The sequence below is a fragment of the Acinonyx jubatus genome, chromosome B3, assembly GCF_027475565.1.
Source record: "Acinonyx jubatus isolate Ajub_Pintada_27869175 chromosome B3, VMU_Ajub_asm_v1.0, whole genome shotgun sequence".
Classification (NCBI taxonomy): domain Eukaryota; kingdom Metazoa; phylum Chordata; class Mammalia; order Carnivora; family Felidae; genus Acinonyx; species Acinonyx jubatus.
In genome coordinates this window covers 108,932,610-108,956,360 of record NC_069386.1, presented here as the reverse complement: position 1 = coordinate 108,956,360, position 23,751 = coordinate 108,932,610, and the positions used below count along the sequence as shown (strand labels likewise).

Genomic DNA, 23,751 nt, shown 5'->3' with positions numbered 1-23,751 from the left:
GAAACTGCTCACTAACAAATAAAAGCAATTAAGACCATTTATGCTGGTAATAATTATCACATAAATAAAAAATTGTTAATTGGTTGAACTATAACTGTTGCTATCATTCTTTATTAACAAACTCAAATTTTTTATTATTTATTTTTTCTTTTTTTAAGTTTATTTATTTTGAGAGAGAGAGAGAGAGAGAGAGCATGTGCATGCACATCAGCAAGCAGGAGAGGAGGAGAGAGAGAGAGAGGCAGAGAGAGACTCCCAAGCAGGCTCTGTGCTGTCAGCACAGAGCCTGAGATGGGACCTGATCTCATAAACCGCTAGATCATGACCTGAGCTGAAATCAAGAATCAGATGCTTAACCAACTGAGCCACCCAGGCACCCCAATAAACTCCATTTTTATATTGTATTTTCTCTTCTTGATTTGAGTTCTGGCTTGATGAATATCTATTAAGGAAGAGAACACATTTTCAGGTTTAGGTACTCGATTATCCACATACAGATTATATACTTTGTGGAGTACTCAAGATAGACTGTTAATGTCAAAATAACATCAACTCACTGCTTGTAATGCTTTTTGATCCACCTTCCTATGTTCTTAATCCTATGAGCTCAAGGCTTTGGCATATTGGAGGGTGGCCTTAATCCAAGGATGAGGTCTGAAAATGGCACTGAGAGGGTAGAGCCAACAAAGTCAAAATTCCATGCTGAACCATCACCATTGTATTTGCTATGCCTTATTATGAATGACACTGGAAGACAGCAGGCTACTTCCCCCTTAGGTGAACTTGGTGGTAGGTGTGAACATGAAACCTACTTAATTTAAGATTCCACTTGTCACCTATAGTCAGTAAGTTAGGTGTGAATGTGCCAAGGTGGCTGAGGAACTGGTGAAATTCAGGCACAAATATTGCCAATTATTTTTCAGTGAATTCACTTTAAAAACCTCACTCAAACACCAAAAGGAAAGTGGTTCTCCTGAAAAAAAAATCACAAATATGTATTTTTAAGCCAAATAGAGATGATTTTGAATTACCTACTTCTTTGATCAATTTCCATAATTGCAACTCTCTTTTAGTTTCCATGATTTGTTTGCTAATTAATTCACCTATTTACTCATCAGGCCTTTATGAAGTATAAGTTGTAGTCAGGCACTGTGTTAGGTGCTAGGAAACTGAAAACAATATTCTGTAAGCAATGGGGAGCCGCTGGATGATTTAAAGTCATGGAGTGACATGATCAGATTTCCTTTTTTACAATGTGTACTTTGGCTACTATGTGGAAGAAGAGTTGAAGGAGAATAATACTGGAGAATGGAGAGCAGTTAGGAGGCTAACAGAAGCAGTTCGTGTGAGAAAAGATGGGGCTGAATGGTGTGCCCCCCAAATTCATATGTTGCTATCCTGACCCCTGGTACCACAGAAAGTGGCCATATTTGGAGACAGAGCCTTTAAAGAGGTAATGAAGGTAAACTGAGGTCATACTAATCCAATATAATAGTGTTCTTATAAGAAGAGATTAGGACACAGGCACAGAGGAAAGACCATGTGAAGACAGGGAGAAGATGGCCATCTATAAGCCAAAGAGAGGAGCCTTAGAAGAAACAACCCTGCCAACACCTTGATCCCAGACTTCTAGCCTCCAGAATTGTGAGAAAATAAAATTCTGTTGTTTAAGCCACCCAGTGCGTGGTGATTGCTATGGAAGCCCTAGCAAACTCATACAGCCTAAACAATGCAACCGTAGAAGAACATTAAGCACCTCCTGGCACTACTAGTCCATCAGCACACCCCAATATAAGCCTGCTATTACATCTGCACAATCTGGCATCCCTTACGTAACAATCTGATCCTGAAAAGGGAGGAAGAGCTCAGGAGCAGCTATAGAAGGAAAAATGCTCATTTATTCCAAAGCCTGGCTAGTGCTTCCATGGACTAGTGGATGACAGTAGGTAAGCCTTGTTCTTCTGCTCCTTTCCATTATTGGTGGAGGAAAATTTGAAATTGGTGGCACCTGCTCCTTCAGAGGATGGTCATGTTGGTATTTGCACACTTGCTGCAGGCTTTCAGGTTCCTTACAGTGACCATTTGGTTGACGCATCTAATGGGGAAGTTTGGTCCTTCATCTTCTATCTTGTAAATGTATTTTATGCCAAATAGAAATGATTTTGAATTACCTACTTTGATTATTTCCACATTTGCAACTCTCTTTTAGTTTCCATGATTTGTTTGCTCATTAATTCACCTGTTTACTCATCAGTACTTTATGAAGTATATCTTGTAGTCAGGCACTGTGTTAGGTGCTGGGGAACTGGACACGATATTCTGTAAGCAATGGGGAGCCCCTGGATGATTTAAAGTCGTGGAGTGACATGATTAGAGTTCCTTTTTTACAATGTGTATTTTGGCTACTATGTGAAAGAAAAGTTGAAGGAGAATGATACTGGAGAATGGGAGAGCCCTGCCTCTGTTTTGTCTTTGGGAGTTGTGGAGGGCCTGGTTCCCCTAGATGTTTCCAGAAATGGAATGGAAATTTTAGCTTAGTGTCATGAAATACATCTCTTGGTGAAAGGATAAAGAAGGGAACTAATTTTTTTTCAGCTCTAGGCACTATTTTGAAGTTTACATTACCACAAACTCCCGATTCCTCTGTTGCTAGCAGGATTTGAATGTGTGGAACATCAGGTAGGTTCAGGTTTATTTGGTTTGGCAATTCCTTTTGTAAGTAACTTTCTGATGTTTATGTTCGTTTTTAAGTCAAAGTAGTTTTAAGTTTCAAACAAATAACTTTGTTCTGTGATTCAGCAAAAGTAGCTTTAAGATGAATTCAAGACAGAGAAAGTTAGTCTAGTTTGTTACAGTTTGGGGTTTTTAATTTTATTCCAGTTATTAGATTTTATAAATAAAATCATAAACTTTAAACTGTACATAAAACTGTAAACTATATTTTAAAATCTTCATCCTCCTCTAAATTTAGGATTTTATAATATGAAAATTCATATTTTCTTCAATTCTGAGAAATTTCATTCTACTTGGTCATTATAATTATCTCCTTTACTCTCTCTTCTCTTTCCTTTAATACTTCTACTAGGCGGATATTGGACTTTAAGGATCTTGCCTCCATGGCTTTCAACCATTCTTTCAAACTTTCCGTCTCCTTGTTTTTGGCTCTGTGTTTGGGGAGAATTTCTGTAGAAATCCCTACTAATTCCAACTAGTTTAGTAGAATTCCTACTAATCTTTCAGCTTGGTCACTTTTGCTCATCACCTAATGATTTTTCAATTTGAGAAACTACTTTTAAATTTCTTGTTGCTTATTTGTCATGGATGCAATATTCTTTCAAATCTTGCTGAGTAACATTTAAATTCATTTAAAATTTATCTCTATGTCCTTTATTAGCTTAGTTTCCTCTGATATTACTTCTGTTAGTTGAGTCTAGTACCTCTCTCTCATGGTATTGGTTCCTCTATCCTGACAAAATCTTTGGTGATTTTGGTTGTCTGATGATCTTTTATCTGAGAATTCATTTGCCTGCCCATTCTGTTTACCACAATCTCTCTTCAGGAGCTGTGAAGGAAAGGTACAACATGCTATCAGGAGAGAGTGAAGGTTTCCTGTCCTTTCTGGGGGGTCAGTAGATACCTGGGTTATGTCCCTCTGGTTCCAGGATCTCCACTCACTTATTTGTCCCACAAACATCTGATATTTAATGCCAGCAGGGAGAGGAGGCTCTTCAATGAATTATTCTGTCCTGGGGCCCCCTCCTTTTCTTGTATCCTTTGACTCTTGCTTGGAACTTCTCTAAGCTATTCTTTATCCTGAACCTGTTTTGACTTTTTCTCATTTTATTTCTATTTAGATCAGATCCTGTCAGGATTTCCTAAAAACACTTGGAAAATTGATCAGCCTTTGTCTTATTTCCCTGTGCTGTTACATTCTTATTCTAAGTGGTAGCTTTTTATGAGATTTGGGATGAAAGAAAAGGCAAATGCATGTGCTTAATCCATCTTGATCTAATCTCTACCTATTATTTTATTATCTCTACTAATTATCAAATAATAATAAGCTCAAGGTGAAAAATTCGGAGAATATAAAGATAGAAAGCAGAAGTTCCCTCTGTGTCCGATGCCTCTAATGTCCAAATTTACATCCTTTTGGCCTCACCTATTGATATTAGCTGGAGCTGGGTAGGCCATTCTGAGTGCTTCCTCTCACTTTCTCGTTTACTGGCTGACTTTCCTTCTGGCTCAAGACCTTCAAATGCACACCTTCCCTTCTGGCCCAATTACTTGCAGATTGCTTATTGTGAGCTTGCTGGGCAGTTTGCAATTGGGAAGTGTCAACATGGATGGGGGTAAAAGGGGTGCAGCCCCTTGACCAAAGAGAATGAGGGCCGATCTCCCATCCTTTAGATAGACAATTCCAGCAGGCATTACATACTCTTCTCAGAAAATCCCTGCAGAATTAATCCCTGTTGCCCACAACAATGACCTTGATTATGAACCCTTATATTCAGCTTTTCCTTCTTCTCCCCAGTTTCTCATTCCCACTCCCCAGGATTTGCTATTTTTTCCCCTTCTTTGACAATGCCCTTTCTCTCTGTACTTCTAAACTTCCTCTCTCCCTCAGTTCTGATTTATCATTTCACTATAACTCTATTAGCTGTAAAGCATTTGGGGATGCTGTCAGGATAACAGGCTCTGTAGCAAATGAGGTTGTATTGAATTATTTAGCTTTCAGCTAAAGTGGAGATAACTAAAGCAGCTGAGCTGGTTTGTAAAATCCTAGGGTAATCTGTCCACCGATTTGGTACTTTTATCATATTAATTTTTCTTATGGCTGAAAATTATAAATTCTAAGGCTACAAAGAAATATGTGTTCAACTTTTCATTTCAGTGCCACAGACCTATAGCTAAGGAATTATCTGTTTCACGTAGTATACTATTATGTGGCTGCAATCCTTGGGAATCATGAATTTATTTAATAAGTTTATTCACACAAGGCTTCTAAAAAACATAAATAATTTCTCACCATTTTTTCTTTCAAAAATAGATGAAGGATTTCTACTTGAGATATAGCATATTCTCAGCTTTTGAAGTTGGCTTGTTTTTCTTGAGTTTCCCTTGCCAGAATTTGGTTCTTAAATAATTTTTTAAATGAAAAAGATCTGTTTCTAACTCAGCAATAAACAAACGGATGCTTAAATGTTATCAGAAGTGGGGGCATCACTACTAATTTAATGGATGACCATGAATATTCTATCATCTTTCCTATATTACTAGTGTCTCTGGAGAAACTGAGGTTAACAAGGGCGGGGGGGGGGGGAGGGGGATTCTGTGGCTTTGTAATATCAGTGGTGTTTGCCCCACTTATCATCTCGGTATCTAACCCATTCTGAAGTGTGGCTACAGCAGGAAGTGAAATATCTTTGCATCTGTTCAACATATAAACTAAGCATGCACATCTGGCAATTAAACACCCTTTTCCTGGCGAATCCTGGAAAACAGCATAATTATACTCTCAAGCAAATAACTCAGGAGTAAGACTGTTCCGTTGTTAAGAAAAGCAGGCAGTATCAAAGTTACAACTCTTTTCTACATGTTCGTGTTTTTAATCTCCACTGCCATCCATAATACTTGGGAGTACCTGGGCTGCTACGAGTTACCCGAGTGAGAAACTGGTCTGGAAACAGCAGATGGAGAAAAGAGGTGAAAGCTACAGTTAGCTGTACACTAAGTGTTATTGAACAATAACCCCTTGTATCTTAAGAAAGTCAGGAAAACGGACAGCCTTACAAGCTGCCCATTTTCTCCTGTGAATCTCTCTTGAAGTGACTCGGAGGTGCCTTGTCTTTCCTCTTTGGCACCATTGGTTCTCGTGTTTTCTCTGGCCTACTGCATCCCACCCCATCCAGGCTTGCAGTGAGGAAGACCCTGCTCGCCTGGAAAGAGGGGCCGGACAGGAAGTGCTGGTGGGCTAGCGTGGCAGTTTGCCTGTTGATTTCAGTCCTTGCAATGTGGGATGGTCGGCTGCGCCCCGCCAGCATTGCCGGGTCGGCCCCGACCACACCAGGTTTGCAGACAGAAACAGACAGTAAGCCTGCGGGCTGGGGGCGGGGACCTCCGGACCAGTGCCCATCCCTACCTTCCCAGAGCCTGTTCGTACAGCCTGCCAAGTGAAGTGAGCCCCGGAGCGTGCTTTCTAACACCAGCCCCGGGGAACAATCTCTCCCAAACCCGCTGCAGCGGGGGCGCATGGTCGGGGCTCCCGCCTCGCCCACCCTACGGTTTAAGCGTGTGTTTTAATATATTTTAAAAACCTGACACTACACAGTGGGGACGCAGGGCGGGAAAGGCTGGAGGGCTCATTTTCGTGGCCAGGCTTGCTGCTCCGGGCTCACGAATTAGGCCCGAGCTGCAGAGTCAAACCTTTTTCCCGCCGCAGGGGGTAGCGGGCGGTTAGGGGAGGTGAACGACGATGGGGGCGCTGCGGGCGGCTGGAGCTTCTGGCGTCCCAGGCCCAGGCGGCCAGCCAGGAGGCGGAGGCCGGCCGCGAGAGCCGGGCGGAGGCCTGGCAGGTGCCCCTGGGCGCGGAGGCTGATTGGCAGGTGCGGGAGTGGGTGGGGAAGGCGGGGGCTGGGCCTGGCGCTGCGGGAGGCTGCGGCCCCGCCTCCCCGCCCCCGCCGCGGGACTATCTGGTCCCGGCAGCAGCGATGTCCCCCGGCAGGAATGTCCCTCCTCAGATAATGTTATTTATATCTCTGGGCGGGTCCGCGGCTCGGCAGCACCAGGCGCCCGGCGGCTGCTGTGCTAGGAGCCCCGTGCTGCCCTCTTCCCCCTGCGCCGCCGCCGCCCCTGGGCTCGGGGTGGCCGCTGCTACAGCCCCAGCGCAGGTGAGTCCCGGGAGGGCCCAGCGGCCGGCGGGGGCTGGGTGAGGATGCGCGAGGCTGGGGCGCGCGGCGCGAGCGCAGAGGAGGCGCTGGGCCCAGGGGGCGCGTGACGCGCGGGGCCCAGGGGACCGGGTAGGGGCTCAGCCCCAGGTGCGGGGCGTAGGGCCCGGGAGGCCCTGGCGGCTGCGGCAGCGAACACCCTGGGGCGCGGGAATCCGCGTGGGCTTCGGAGGCACTTGCCGAGCGCGGCGCTTTGCTTTGGAGAGCTGGATCCTGGAGCGTCGCCTTGGGGCTCTGGGAGGGCGGAGGTTGTTGGGGGGGGGGGGGGGGCGGTGCGTGTTTAAGTCTCGGGCCGTATCCTCCCGGACCCCGGCGTGGGGGCAAAAGGTATTCTGTCTCGAGCTTGTCGGACCTTCGCGGTGCCCTCCGCCTCCTGCTGCGGGGCTTCTCAGCCCGGGGCCGCTCAGATTCTCTTCTAGGGAACTTGTCCGCGCGCTCCCCAGGCAGCCCAGTGTCCAGGCAGGGAGGACAGGGAGGGTCAGCGGAGGCGGGGGGGCGGGGGGGTCCTACCGCGGGCCGCAGGGAACGACGCGGAGTGGCTGGGTGCAGACCCAAGGAGGAAAGAGTAGAATGCCCGAGGCATACTCCAAGGACCTCCTGACCTCCTCTCCCAAAGAGTTCTCCAAGCTGCTGCTGTCCTACTCTCACCCGCCTCACCAGTTCCTCTTTGTCCAACAACTTGGCCCTGAGAAATATAGCAGAAAGTGGGAGAAATAACAGGAGCTTTAAAACCATCCCCAACTCCCACTAACTCTTCCAGACTTCCGAGGGTGGGGAAGTTGCTGTAGGCTTGAGTACCGTTTCCGTGACAACAAGCTCCAGGTAGGGCCTTCATTTACAGCCTATTAATATCCAAACCACTGTTTTCACTGAGCAATTAGAGGCGTCAGGAGTTGATAATAACGCGCTAAACTGGCTGAAGGGAAATGAAAATCCACTTAAAAAAATTTTTTTTAGGTGCATCAGATGGGGGGGTGTGTGGAGAGATAGTGACCGTATTTGTGTAACCATAACTCCTGTCTGTGGAGAGCCTAGGCTGTTACCTCCAGATAGGAGATAGCAATCCAAAACTCATAGCCTTGAGTTGTTCTGATCTATACTTCAGTTTCTAGGGAAAATGATTCAGGTGGCTCCTGAATGAGAGGAGTCTGCAAATCAGAAGTTTTGGGGACCTCTATATTGTCCACTAACCTATCTTCAGGTTCACAGATGGTTCTGAATTTGATTCTAGAATTTGCTCTTTGACCACCCTGTGATCTAGGGCAGATTATTTCCTATTTCAGGCCAGAGTCAGACTTTTACTCTTTTTCTAGGAGCCCTGGATTCCAGAATGTCTTTAAAGACTCTTTTTTGTAAGCACAAAATGTTTAAGTGGAGGACATGCCCAGCACCCAACACAGTAGGCTGTACTTGCCTGGAGGTTTGGGGCTAATTAGGAGAAGGAATGTTAGGCTCACGCTGGAGAGCCTACCAGCCTTGAAACTAATGGACTCCTCAGAGGTGGATCATTTATACAGAACTTTATCAAATTCTAGAGTAAAACAGCTGAAAAACATAAACCCTACGTTATGAAAAATGGTCTTTATACCCCTTAGCTGTTGCTCTTAGCTTTATCTGTGGCCCAGTCACAAAGATTGGGGATGAGCCAGACCTGTTAATCCTAAATTCTCGGAAGGCTCAGAGTCCACTGGTGGAATTGAAAGCACCTGAAATCTCCCAGGCATCCAGGACGGGTCTTGTAGCACAGGCATATCAAGTTTTCCTGACTGGCTTGCCCAGCTGAGAGCTGGGATACCAGGATACCACTTTTGCTCTGGTTGTGGCTTCTTCCAAATGTTCTGAGGGTGTCCTCTAGCTGAACACCTACTAGATGATTAGGTTTGGGGTACATAAAGGTATGGCAGTAGGTGCATTCCCATGAGGGATCGTATTTGACAAGCAAAAATGACTATTTTAGTCATGAAAGTTTTGAACTCAAGTCAAAATCTGACGGTTCTGCCACAATTCTGAAAACAAACTGGGTAAACGAGAGTAATAATAGCTTTCATTTTTTCCCATCTTTTCTACACTGGTGCCTGTCTGGTAGTGGACACTCAGTTCGTCTTTGTTGAATGAAGAAGAGAATGAACAAATGAATGCTCAAAGGTGTTTTTTTGTTTTGTTTTTTATCCTATTGTCACAGTAACTCTGTGAGGTAGTTTATATCATCAGCATTTTACAAGTCATGAAACAGGCTTGGGATTAAATAATTTGTCTCATATCACACAGCTGATGAGAGGTGAGGCCAGGATTCAAACGCTGTTGTTCGGTACCTACTCTCTTTTTAAGGTTAGGCATTCCGCAGGGGATGTAGAAGTACAAGTCGGAAAGATTCGATTATAGGATGGCCTGTTAGCCTCACAGTCTTTCACTCTCAAAACTTCGGGTTATAATTCTGCATCTATCGGTGAAATAATGTTGCCTGAAGACGGTATTGAGTACTTATTTGCTCAGAGGTGTTTAGCCTGGCCCATTATGTTCAGGTCATTGTTTCAAGGACGGAATTGAAATTTTGGCAGTAGTCAAAGCATGGATTTTTTTGAAAACAGATTTTCCTTTCAGTTGAGGAAGTGGCCAGGAGGGCTTGATGATGCATGGGGACAGTGTGATAGAACAGAGGATGACTATAAAAAATTCACGAGGCAAACGCTATTGGAGTGGGAAGGGACCTTAGAGGTCACTGAGTCCAGCCTTCTGTTTATGTGGCTGCTTGCCTGAAGGGGAGACCTAACTGCAGTTTACCTGGTCATCTCTGTAGGGCTATGATGTGCCTTCCATGTTTCTTACTCTTGCTTGCCCATTTCCTTCCTCCCTCTCTCCCAAGACCAGTATTAGGTTTATTTCCTGAAGTTCTGCCTAACCAAACCACTGAAGTATTCTTTCCTTTGAGGGAGACTGTGAGAGCATCCATTTTAATATCCAATTACTTTCATCTTAGTAAAATCTTAAAAAAAAAAAAAAGTACTGGAGGTAAGCAGGTGAGAAGACATTAGTGTCTTCTGTTCCATGATCTCCCCATTGCTTGTTAGGTATACAGATGTATGCATTTTCGCATGATAGGTGTGTACATTACTCTCTTGAGCTAGTACAAATCTTAAGATAAATATGTAACATTTCTGGGACAGTGGGGAAAGAAAGGACTTTGGGGGAATTATTGGGAGTGTCAGATACCTGTTTTAATCTAAACCAAATCACCAAGTTGCTCTTGAACTGCGTTATTTCAGATTGTAAAATCAAATGCAAAATTATACTCTCTATCCAAGACCTTAAAATGTAGGAAATCTGACCAACAGGAGGTTTAAAGTGATATAAAGCACATTTCTTCATTATCCATAATTTTTTCTTATAACCTCAGACCTGCAGATTAACATTTATCAATTGATTTTGGAGGATCAAGAATGAAAATAATTGTGTTGTGTGGGCTGATGAGAAATTTCATTTTATAATGAGGACAGGCAAAGAAGTTCATGGATATTGGGTTCTGAAACCATATGGATATCACTAGTCAGAAATTGCGGTGCAAAGAAGTATTTCATCTTAGAAGTAGTTTGTATTGACTCAGTTGATTATATAGATAGCTCTTTGGTTACTCCTCTACCCTAGGTAAGAAATCTGGGGGGGGTGGGGGGGGGTGGGGTGGAGAAGAAATGCAGTGGTCTGTGTGCCCAAATCATCACGTAGCATTTGCTGGATTATCACAAAGATGCTTCTTTTTTCTGCCAACCCCAAGGGGTGAAGGTCAGCTGGTTTTGGAGATGGAGATGGTGATCAAGGGTGTAGGAGGCAGTCAGAATTCACTGTCAGATCTGGCTCCAGTCACTGAATTGTCAACTCCCCTTGGTAAATATTTAGAAAATGTCGTAGCATGTTTCCCTTTGTTGCTGTGCTTATTTCTTAATTCACAGCCAAGCAATCCAAGTTCTGCCATTTTCAGCCAGCCTTAGCTGAACATCAAACCACCAGGGGATCCCCAGCCTTACAGCTAACACAATTTTAGAGGCGGTCATAGACACAAAATGCTTCCTCAGTGGAGATTGCTGGCTAGCTGATGACATTCCCAGACCACCTTTCGTTGTTCTGTTTCCTTCTCCTAGTGGCAGGAAGCATTAGGAAGCTGTCGTCTTCCTACCGCAGTGAGGCCTTCTCAGGCTTTGCTGTGCTTAATTTCTATACTGTACCTGTGCAGATCTGGACAAGGGTATAATTACAAGGGCAATTAAAACCCATATATCATGTTCGCAATGGGGGCAAAAGTGGGGCTTCCTTTCGTCCTTTCATTTGAATGCTATAAATTTAGCAAATGAAAAGGTACAGGGTTAGAAAAAAATAGACTTTGCATTGAAAGGGGCTCAGATCATCCAGGATAGTTATGAAAAGAATAACAGGGCACCTTGGCAGCTGAAGAACAATAATTGCTTTGAATTATAGTCAATTCAGGAGTTTCCACCATCATGAAAAGGAACAGAAAGTTGTATAATCCTGACACTGAATAAGTTGAAAATCATTTCCATTTGTATTAGGGTGTGTCTCATTTGAGAATTCACAGCACTTCCAATAAAACGAAGCACACTTTAGAGATATAACTTACGAGGCCTGGAGAGAGACCCCTAGCTTCATTCTGTCCCTCTGCTTAGTTCCTGCCTGTTTCTGGAAGCCCCCTAGGGAGTGGTCAGCAAGGTGCATCTCCCAGCATATTTCCTCAGGAGTAGAAAAGTAAAAGAAGCCCTTTCCTAATACTGCCTCCAAGCCATAAGTCAGAGAAAGAGCTGGAAAGGCCTGAGAGAGCCATTTGAGAAATATTCAGAGACAGCAAGCATTGTGTACCTACTGTGTGCATTACACCGTTCTATGCTGAGGACATGAAAAGGCATCAGATGGAGACCTGCTGGTCTGGTGGGGAAATATGCTTGCAAACAAGCAATGATTCAACAGGGCACCTGAGAGAAAGCCCATGGGAGAAAGAGTCTAATTCGTTATTATTATTACTATTATTATTATATAGTATTTTGACAGAGAGAGAGCAAGTGAGCAGGGGAGGGGCAGAGGGATAGGGAGGATCTGACGCAGGCTCCACATTGTCAGCACAGAGCCTGACACAGGGCTCGAACCCACGAACTGTGAGATCATGACCTGAGCCAATACCAAGAGTCAGAGGCTTAACCGACTAAGCCACCCAGGCACCCCAGAAAGGGTCTAATTCAGGTGGGAGAGTGCCTAGGATTTCTCTAAGGAAAGAAGGAGGAATGAGTAGGGTTGGGGGCTTAGGCACCTCACCCACATAGATGTGCAATAACGCATGAGTAAGTTAGGGGATGGGGAGTAGTCCCCTGTGGCTGGAATGTAGGGCACAGCCCAGGAAGCGGCCAAAATATGACTGGAAAGATGGTTTGGGTTCAGTTTATGGAGAGGCTTGAACCGTCAGAGGTTCAAGTTGAAATTGATAAAGGCTTTTGAGCAGGGGAGGGACCAGATCCGATGCTTGTTTAAACAAAGCTCACTAGTGGTGGCAAAGGGATTGTGAACTGGAGATTAGCTAGCACAAGTTGATGGTCACATAGATGATGTATAATCCACTCAGCTTCCAGGATGCCTTTGTATATGCATCATCTTATTTTATTTTACAATGACCATGTGAAGAAGCAGGGAAGACCTCATCATTCATGCTTTACAATAGAGAAAATGGGGGTGCCTGGGTAGCTCAGTTGGTTAAGTGTCCGACTTCAGCTCATTTCATGATCTCACGGTTTAAGTTCGAGCCCCTTGTTGGGTTCTGCGCTGATAGCCTGGAGCCTGCTTCAGTTTCTCTCTCTCAAAAATAAATAAACATTAAAATATAAATATATAGATATAAATTATAATAGAGAAAACAGGATTAGAAACAAATAATGATTTGCCCAAGCACCTTGTTTATGTAGTTCATGAGGGAACCTGACTTTGACCCGATTTCCTAGTACCAAGGCTGGGGCTTTGTCCAGATCTTCTCTTCAGTGGAATAATTGAATACTCTGGGCCTTCTGGTTGAGACAGTGATTGCTTACTTTCTTCAGAACCTTCCATCTAAGTTTGTTGGAGAGAGGGAGGAGGAAACTTGTTATAGTATTTTCTCTTTAAGTACAAAACCTCAAGAGAAACCCCCTAGCCTGTACACAGGTGCTGTCCTAAATTATGAATTAATCTTGAGCATGTATGTGGATTCCCAACGTGCTGTAGGTAAATGATAGCTTTAAATACTATCAATTGAAGTTCTGTATTTTTCACTTCTTTACTCCAAATTTGCTGGGCATTACTATGCTTATGCCTCATTTTGGAGTGATCTTAGTGTTTTGGTGTTTTGATCTTAGTGATCTTGGTGTTTTGATTTGTACTTTAAACTTCAATAAATATTTATAGAGCTTTCTTTTATTTGCCAGACATATTCTAGGTTTAGGGGATATAGCAGTGAAAACGGCAAAACAGACCCCAAATTTGATGTCATGGAGCATACATAGTAGTTGGGTGAGATGGGAACTAAACAGCAACAACAAACAAATGAGTATATATTATAATTTGCTATAAAGGAAAAGCAGCGTGAAGAGAAAGAGAGGTAGTTCTATTTGAGGTAGGATGGTAGGGAAAGCCTTCTCTGATGAAGTTTAATTTGTGTGGAGAGCCAAACCAAGTGAGGGAGGGGAATGGGGATGTTTGGGGGAAGAGATTGAGATTGAGGGCAAAGGCCGTAAGGTGGGGTCACTGCTATATACAAGGAGAGGGCAGAAAGCCAGTGTGACTGGAGAGGAGGGACAAGAGTGAGTGCAGGATGTACCGTTGGAGAGGAAATGGGGTCTGGATCATGCCGGCTTTGCAGCCGTCCTAGGACTTTGTGTTTTAGCCATGCGATAGGAAGCTACCAGAAGTTGCAGGCAGAGGAGTGGTTTGTTCAGATTTGTCTATGAGGAAGATCTTTCTGGCTGTCCTGTGGAAGACCGACTGTAGGGGACAGGAGGGGAAACAGGGAGTAAAATGAAAGCTACTGTAGTGGTCCACGTTAGAGATGACGGACCAGCATGACAGTGGTGGGGTGGCGAAATACAGCTGGCTTCTGGATGGAATTGAAGGTAGAGCTCATGGGATTTGGAGATAGAGGATGAGAGAAAAAGAATAAGTCAAGGATGACTCAGTTGCTTTTGGCCTGAGCAACTTTAAGAATGAAAAAGCCATTTACTGAGATGGGATATATCCTGTCAAATGTCGTGTGGACTCTTACTTTTTATTTTTGTTGTAATTGAGTTGATTTGGAATGGACTCAGGCAGACTTTTCCTTTAAGTACACCCAAAAGAAGGTGTTTTATGGTGGGTGACTCATGACATCTGCTTATTTTGAATTAGAGCCTTAGATGTACAGTTAGTTCTGTGTACTTTATGCTGTTACTTTCAGGTCATTGTCACAACATCTTCACTATGTGATAGAGATTAAGATACAATGCAAACAAGATGGAAATATATTTCACTTTATAATTAGAAATGTTTTAAATGTGTTGTTTAGAGCCTCAAATCTTTTAACACTTTCTGGTTGTCATATTTTAAAAAACTTTTAAATGAATTCATGCCAATGATTAAGAAGTGTATCCACATTGCACAAGGGTATACGATGAAAAGTAAAAGACTCCCTTCCCTTACCTCCAATCCTACTTCTAAAAAGTTATCAATGTCAACAGTTTCCTGTGTATCCTTTGAGAAAAATTAATTGCATATATAAGCATATATATAAATATGCTTAGTAACTTAGTAGTCCACAGGCCTGGAGTCCAGCTTGCTTGCCTTTTTTTTTTTTTTAAGAGAGACAGCACACGCATGCTCACATATGCCTGTACGAGTGGGGGAGGGGCAGAAGGAAAGGGATAGAGATTGAAAATCTTAAGCAGGTTTAAGTGCCCAGCATGGAGCCCAAGACAGGGCTCTATCTCACAACTGTGAGATCATGACCTGAGACAAAATCAAGAGTTGGATGCTTAACTGACTGAGCCACCTAGGCGCCCTCAGCTTTCTGTCAATTAGGGGTCTTCCTCTTCTAAGCCATCCTGCACTGACAAGCTGTGTCTTAGAAACCTCTAGCAGTTCCCCTCTAGGTAGAGGTGGAAATCCAAATTTATACAGTTGACTTTTAAGAACCATAACCTGGCTCCAATCTCTTTTTCTACTTTTATCTCTTACCAATTCCCATCACAAACCCTTTCTTTGAACCAGGTTTGTCTGCTTCGACTCATTCAGACCGGAACATTTCTCCCAGATTTGGAGTGGTTTCCATCAGTCTTTCTGGAACACGCCAGCCAGCCCCTAGTAATCTCTCCCTTCTACAAATTTGCTAGAGTTAGTTACATGTGCTACTTAATTGAACATGTTCATAGACTTCATTTATCATCATTATTATTATTATTATTTATTATTATTAAACTTATGTCTATTATTTGCTTTGCTAGGCAGCTCTTGAAGGCAAGAACTGATTTATGAATTACAGTTGTAGGTCTTACATAAAGCCCTGCATAATGCTTTTTCACATAGACGTTCAATTAGTAATTTTTGGAATGTGTGCTTTGACAGTCATCCCCTATTGGGGTGGTTCTGGTGCACAGGGATTATATTAATTAAAAATTCTCCGATAATGGCTGCAACAAAGGCACCTTCTCAATGAGTTACATAGGTGTCCGTTCCCAAGGAATGGTAAATGGACTCCTTTGGATATCGAACTTCTAAGAGGCATGGTCTCATGCTGTCATCCCCTCTTCAGATGGCCTTGTATCTAAATGTTAGAAACAAGGTATTTTCATTTGCTCCTAAATGACGAAATACAGTTACTTAGTGGGCATGGCTACCATGTGATTAAAAAAAATGTATTATATTTATGACAAAATTTACCACTTTAACTCTTTTTAAGTGTTTGGTTCAGCGGCATAAGTACATATACGTTGTACACATTGTTGTGTATCTCCAGAACTTTTTTCATCTTCTAAAACTCAAACTCTGTCCCCATTAAATACTAACTCCCCTCAACCCCCAGCACCTGGCAACCACCGTAGAGACTTTCTGTCTCTATGAATTTGACCAGTCTAGGTACCTCCTATAAATGGAACCCTACAGTATTTGCCCTTTTGTGTCTGGCTTATTTCAGTTGACATAATGTTTTCAAGATTCATCCATGTTGTAGCATGTGTCTGAATTTCCATTTTAAGACTGAATAATATTCCACTGTATGTATTTCTCACATTTTGTCCATTCATCCATCTCTGGACACTTAGGTCACTTCCATCCTTTGACTATTATGAATAATGTTGCTATGAACATGGATATACAAATATCTCTTTGATACCCTGCTTTCACTTCTTTTGGGTATATACTTAGGAATCCACACTCCAGTTTATTGTTGGATCATTTGGTAATTCTATTTTTAATTTATTTCAGGATCCAAACCAAGCAATTTTAATATTTCTCCCTGGTCTCCAAAGGGAAGGGCAAAATTTATTAACATCCTCACCTTTGGAACCAAACTGAACTTGAGAATTGTTTATTTGAAAACACTGTCTTTGGGGGATAGTTTGTTATCAAAACTCTTCCATTTGTCTGTATATTAGTGTGCCCGTTTTTAAATCCTAGACTTTTAGAGGGCAGGCAGGAGATGTTTAATTTGCTTTGTAAAACATGTAACCCAAACTTAGGTGGGGAAGGGTGTAAATAGTATGTGATGATGTATTTCAACCAAAATATCTCCTTGAGCTGGATGACAAAAGCCTGGGTTGTTTCCAGCTCCTTTTCTCTTGCTGTTTGCCCTTGGGCAAAGATCTTCTTCTTTCTCTAACTTTTTTTTTTTTTAAGGGATTTTTTTGGTGCTTGTGATGGCACCTTAATATATATTATTATCCTTAAAAATGTATCTACAGACTTCCTTGTAATGCCTAAGTGTGCCTTCTCTTCATAGCCTTGCCTGACAGTCCCTCTCCCTCCCAGGTCCTGGCATAGCACAGGAATGCTTCCTCCCATGTGTTTTTGTAGGACCGTTCTCCTTCCCTTGTTATGGGATGGATCATCTTGTTTTGTAATGGTCAACTTGCCTCCCATATCATTAGACTGTGCTTCTTGTGATGGAGAACTAGGTCGTCTCTGTGGTCGTCTCCTCCCCCCCTCGCTCCGCCCCTCCCTCCTCCCTCTTCCTCCCCGCCCCCCCCCCCCCCCCCGCCTCCCTCCTCCTCCCTCCTCCCCCCTCTTTTCCCCCTTCCTCCCTGGCACCATGCTTGGTACACAGAGGGGAGTTACTCAAAAATAGTTCTTGATTAGGGGCACCTGGGTGGCTCAGTCAGTTGAGTGTCTGGCTCTTGATCTTGGCTCAGGTTATGATCTCATGGTCATGGGATTGAGCCCTGTGTTGGGTTTTGCAACAGTGCAGAGCCTGCTTGGGATATTCTCTCCCTCCCTCTCTGCCCCTCCCCCACTTATGCATGTGTGCACTCTCTCTCTCAAGATAAATATACCTTAAAAGAAGTTATTGATTACAAATTAATGAATGTTTGAAATTATATATAATTGAGTTATATATACATATATACTTGGAAATGAAGATTTTTATAATGATTATAATAAGTCAACATTTATAAGTGTCTCAGCATACTGTGATAGGCTGAGAACTTTGTGTGTGTTTGTCATTTCTCTTATTATCCTAATTTGACAGATGAAAAATATCTGGCTTAAAGAAGTTTATTTACCCAGAATTCTACACTGAGAAGATCAAAGCTGGACTTGAACCCTGAAGTATTTATTCTGGAGTGCTTGTTTAGAATCACTGTGCCCACCATATTTGGGCAGAGGTCAATAGTCCATGGCTCTTAATTCTAAGAGTGTCTTTTTTCCCTTTATTTTGCATCTTTAATTGTCTGAAATTAGAGAGGTAACTAGTTGTATACCTTTATATGTTGCTTTATATTTGCAATGATTTAACCTAATAGGCTTGAATCCCCTTATTAGCTTTTAATAAATAATTAATGTTCTGAATCCTACTTCCAACATAGTTCTTTGACATCTGAAGATGAAGATACTAATTAGTACTCTACAGTATGCCCGGCTGTCATAAGGCAGCTCTCCATAGCTGTACTAAAACTGCTTTAGAAGAGATCTGATATTGTCAAATTAGATAGCCTTCTTCCAGACCCACATCCCACGTTCTCTGCAGTATTTGACTTTGTTAACCACTCTTGGCTGGAAAGTAAACTCCCTCTTGGCTTCTGCGATCCAGGCTCTCCTTTTTCTCCTCCCATCTTGCTTACACCACAGCCTTGCTTTCTTTCTCTTTCTTTCCTCCTCTTTTCTTTCTTTCTCTTTTGTTCCTTCTTCTCTACCAGCTCTTTATTTTATTTTATTTTATTTTATTTTACTTTATTTTTGAGAGAGACAGAGACAGAGCACGAATGGGGGAGGGGCAGAGAGAGAGGGAGACACAGAATCTGAAGCCGGCTCCAGGCCCCAAGCTGTCAGCTCAGAGCCTAACATGGGGCTCGAACCCACAAACCGCGAGATCATGACCTGAGCCAAAGTCAGCCACCCAACCAACTGAGCCATCCAGGCGCCCCATCTACCAGCTCTTAAATGTTGGGGCTGCCAGTGCATCTAAATCCTTATATGTAGCCCCACAAAGGGCTGTTACTTTGTAGCAGTCTGCTAGCTGTCTTCATTTGGTTCAACAGGATGTCTCAAACTTATGTAGCAATAGGACCACTCGGCTCCCTCCCTCACCCCCAAACCTGCTCTTCTACCTGTTTTCATAGCTAGGTTTTCATTGTCACTATTGTCCCAAGTATGAATTTCAGCAACTTTTTTGGATTTTCTTCTCTTCACACTTCTGTATCCAGTTGGCTGCCTGTTCATTTTTCCTCCAAAATTTTCAAATTAGTTTCTTTGAATTTTCACTGTCTTATGTTTGAATAATTGGCCTTCAGACTCTTATCTTTCTGACCATCTTACACTTTGATCTAAGAATTATCTTTAAACATGAATGTGAGTCATTCAACTGCTTTAAAACCCTCAGTGGTTCGTTCTCATTGCCCCAGAATAAATTTTAAACAGGCAGGCAACCTGTCCCGGCATCCCTCCCAGCTTCATTCCCTTTCTATTTACTGTACATTGGATGCTTGTGACTGTGTCATTTCAGGGTGCGTTTTCACCTCCATGACTTTGCTTCCACTATTTTCTAGGCCTGGAATGTCTTTCTCCCTTTTTTTAGCTGTGAACTCTCACACATATATCTTTCAAGGCCCTACTCAAACATAACCCCTCTGATACTTTCCCTGTTCCCTGAAGCAGGAAGACATCCACTCTCTCCTATGAGTTCTCAAGGTGTCACTTTTCACATTATACCCTGGTTGATTATGGACAGGTCTGATTCTCCTCTACATTATGGGTTCCTTGAAGAAGGGACATTTGTCTGGTGCCCATGTGGACACTGGTGCCTAGCAGCATCTGGCGTTTGTATGGAGCTCAAGAAATGTGGATTGATTTCGTGATAGGGGGAGTTTCAAGAAGCACTGAAAATAATCCTCTAAATGGTGACCTATGAAGATTATGAAGAAGGGTTAATGGGAGATAATCAGTGTTGATGGCGTAGGGGTAAGGAGTGAAGAGGAATGTTTGAGACCTGGGTGGAGGCTGTCTTCCCACCTCTGTATTCTCCAATTGTTTTCCATTTATTGGACACAAAAGTAACAGCTGATTTTTAACTTACATCATCAGAATATGTCTATTGCTAGGAAAATTTAGTTATTCATCCAGAATACAGTCACTCCCACCTCATTTTTCAGTGAATGTTTGAGGCTGACCCTTAGAAAGCAACTATGAAAGGCTCTTTGAGTGGGTGTTTCAGACTGATATACACAAGATTTGTTTTATAATGGTGAAGAATTAAGAAAAACATTTCAGAGAAAAGACCAAAAGTTCCTGCATAGAAGTTCTTTTTTGTTTGGTTGGTTTTCTTTTTCTTTCTTTTTTTTTTTTTTTCTGGATGCATGTAATCTTTTTTGTTTGTTGTCACGAAGGTATGTCAACGTAGAAACTACCTTGTAAAATGTTACAGTACTATTAGTTGGTTTTTCTGCCCTCATTTTTGCCTTACCCAGACAAAAAGTGAGTTTCACCAAGACTCATGAGAATACTGCTTGCTCAGGCCTTTGGGAGCATTTTTGTTTCTTTTAACAAAACTCTCTGTCATGGACACACTCCCACCACGATCCAACAGCTCTCTTCTTTTACTGTGTTCTGTGCCCATTGATTGATAGGAAGTGGTTTTTAACTTCCAAAGGCAGTGAGTGGAGCTGCTAGGCTTTTATAAATATGTTGGGGCGGGGGGAGGGTCTGAGATGAACTGATGAATGGAAGGCCCTCCAAAGGTCTTGGGAAGATGTGTCCAAGATAAAGAAGGGCAAAGGACAAAGTTAGACCTTGTGCAGGGGACCCGACTGTAGAAAGACAAAGGAAGGGACTCAGCCAAGACAACTGAAGGCCCTAGTGAGTTCTAAGGTGCACAATGAAGCCAGTGGTAAGCAGACAACAGTCAGCAAACTTGACCCACAGGTGACAGTGAGAATGGGGTCTGCTAATAGCAGCTTCTAGAAGCTCTATGATTCCACAGATGCCAGTGATTATTATCCCGTCTCACAGATTACTAGGTACCACAGCAAAGGTTACCAGCAGGCTGACGACTGGTTACTAGCCTGTCTGCACACCTTTTGAGTGAATAATCCTTTCCATTTTGGCAGATGGTTTATTTTCTAGCATTTTAGCAATGCTATGGTCTTGGTTTTGCTCATTTCTAATCTAGGCTCATGCTTCTAGGGTCAGTGGATCAGCCTCTGCCTTTCTCTGCAAGGTGCTCTGTGCATTCTGTATGTGCTTTCTGCAGCTGCTGAGAAATCTTGTTGCCCAGACGTCAGACAGAAGGGTCTCTCACAGTGTGAAGTTATCAGAATGAAAGGTGTTTACAGGCATAGAGAGTATGATGTGATGCGATGATAGAACCAAAGGGGTAAGAAGTCAGTACCCTCTGCAAGGCGGAGACCCATACCTGTGAGGACAAATGAGGTTGTTTGCATTCAAAGCTGTGTGAAGTCACTTTGCCCAGGAGACTGGAAAAATACTCGACAGGCAGGCTGCTGGATGAGTTGGGTGGGTGCGTGGTAGAGCAGGTAACTCAGTACTTTGCCCTCAATGTAGCAACTCTGATGGCAGCCTCGGTTTAGCTGCTCTCACTGCTTCTGACCCAGAAAATGCTCAGAAAGTGACTGCAGTGAGATGCATCTTCAAGGTGACGCTGACGCTTTCAGTCCAGGTGGGGGAGGGATGCGGTGTCAATCCCAGGGGTTCGATACTTACTTCCTAAATGTGCCGGGAGTGAGTTTTGTTTATGCTCTGACCTGGAGGAAGTCACTTTACATCTCACCCTGTTTCCACCAGCAGAGTGCCTTCTGGTTGTTTTGCATAAGCCTTGAGCCCTCTCTGCTCTGCAGAAGAGGCACAAATGAACTGGGAGCTATAAAACTCCAGGCATCATAATTCTTTGCAAACAGCAGAGTCTACTGAGCAGTGTATTTGCTTGGCAAGTGATCATTACAGTATATACTTGGTTTCTCTGCCTGTAAAAGGGTGGGAGTGCTTTCTCATTGAAATGTGAAGGAGGTCAAAATGAAATAGGGTATGTATTTTCCCTTTTTAAAAACCTGATGCTTAAAGCATCAAAACATCTCAGAGAGAGATGGTCTATGGGTAAAAATGTACTCAGAGGACCTTGCAGACATCATCTAGTAACCTAGAAATCTCCAAAGAATGTCTGGTTCAATGCCTCTATTTTACCAATAAGGGAGATCTGCAGAAGGGAGGTGATTTGCCTGAGGTTGCAAAGTTAGTCTAACTGGAACCCAGGTCTCTCTCTCGGTTCGATCCTTAGCCCAGTCCCTCCCTGGCTCTACTCTTCTATTTCCCCCTGCTTCTCCTCCTCCTTTAACAGATTTTAAAAATTGGTTTTATGGATCTAATTCTGGAGTCTCTATTCTATTCCATTGGTCTAAGAAATTGTGGTTTATATACACAATGGAATACTACGTGGCAATGAGAAAGAATGAAATATGGCCTTTTGTAGCAACGTGGATGGAACTGGAGAGTGTTATGCTAAGTGAAATAAGTCATACAGAGAAAGACAGATACCATATGTTTTCACTCTTATGTGGATACTGAGAAACTTAACAGAAGACCATGGTGGGGGGGGGGAAGGAGAAAAAAAAAGGTTAGAGAGGGAGGGAGCCAAACCACAAAAGACTCTTAAAAACTGAGAACAAGTTGAGGGTTGATGGAGGGTGGGAGGGAGGGGAAAGTGGGTGATGGGTATTAAGGGCACCTGTTGGGAGGAGCACCGGGTGTTGTATGGAAACCAATTTGACAATAAATTTCATATTAAAAATAAGTAAAAAAAACTGGTTTTAAATAATTTTAACATGAACACATACTCAGTGGTAAAAAAAAAAAAATTTAGACAGTACAGAAGAGTGTAAATGGCATTCCTAGACCCGTTACCAGAGGTAACCACTGTTGACAACTTCTCATATATCCTTCTAGAGATTCTCTAGGCACATACAGACATATACACATAAATATAGGTATGCAAGTGCTTGTGTAGGTATATATATATATATATATATATATATATACATACACATATGTAACATCTACACACACACACACATGTTGCTGCAGCTTATATTTCATACTGTGCTGCAACTTGCCCTTTTCACTTAACAATGAACCACTTTGGGTGTCTTTCTGTGTCAGGCCATGGATATTGATCTCTTTGAGTCTTAACAGCTGCGTAGTATCTCCTGCTACTATTTCCGTGATGACTTTAAGATGTATAAGCATCAGATTCTAGGTCTTTCTCTCTGCCCCTCCCCCACTCATAGTTGTGTGCGTGTGTGTGTGTGTGTGTGTGTGTGTGTGTGTGTGTGTCTGTCTCTCTCTCAAAACTAAATAAACATTAAAACAGAGGGGGTGCTCCTTGGTAGCTCAGTAGGTTAAGCATCTGAACTTGGCTCAGGTCATGATCTCACAGTTCTTGGGTTCAAGCCCTGAGTCTGGCTCTGTGTTGATAGCTCAGAGCCTGGAGCCTGCTTCAGATTCTGTGTCTCCCTCTCGCTGCCCCTCCCCCACTCATACTTGTCTCTGTCTCTCTCTCTCTCTCTCTGTCTCTCTCTCTCAAAAATAAACATTAAAATGTATAAGCAGCACCATGGAGTCTGGAGTCCTGAATTCATGATGCTGACACAAGAATCTCTATTTCATGTGAATATCCAAGAAGGGGAATGACTTCTGAGAATGTCACATGGTTTGTGACATCTGAGACCTTGCTTCTGTTTCCTGCTGCTCCTTACTTATGGGTGCCTGTCCTATGCCAGTTGCCATGCTTGGGACTTTAAACACTTTAACCCATTTAATTCTCACAACAGTTCATTGAATTAGACGTCATTCCCATTTTACTGGTAAGGAGGTTGAGGCTAGTCAAGCCACCTTTGTGTAAGGTCCATTAAATGCCTGACTTCAGATTTGAAGCCAAATCACCTTGACCCCAAAGTCTTTTTCTCACTGTGTGAAATCAAGGACACGAGGAAGAATGGTTCTGGTGGGTTTGAAGCTAAGGGTTTTTCATAGTTTCCAAATGTTGCTGGTTTAGACCTTGCTAAGTGTCCACTCCATACACAGCAATGACACAGAG

At 42.9% G+C, this 23,751-nt stretch overlaps 1 protein-coding gene across 2 annotated transcripts in view; it reads left to right on the top strand.

Annotated features, from left to right (window-relative positions):
• The first annotated feature begins 6,663 nt into the window (after window positions 1-6,663).
• The window catches only part of SPTB (spectrin beta, erythrocytic), a 127,184-nt gene continuing 110,096 nt past the window's right edge, over window positions 6,664-23,751 (top strand). For both annotated transcript variants that reach the window (XR_003422541.2, XM_027065918.2), the window contains exon 1: window positions 6,664-6,887. The gene's annotated coding sequence lies outside the window, so the exon portion shown is untranslated. The remainder of the gene's footprint in view (window positions 6,888-23,751) is intronic.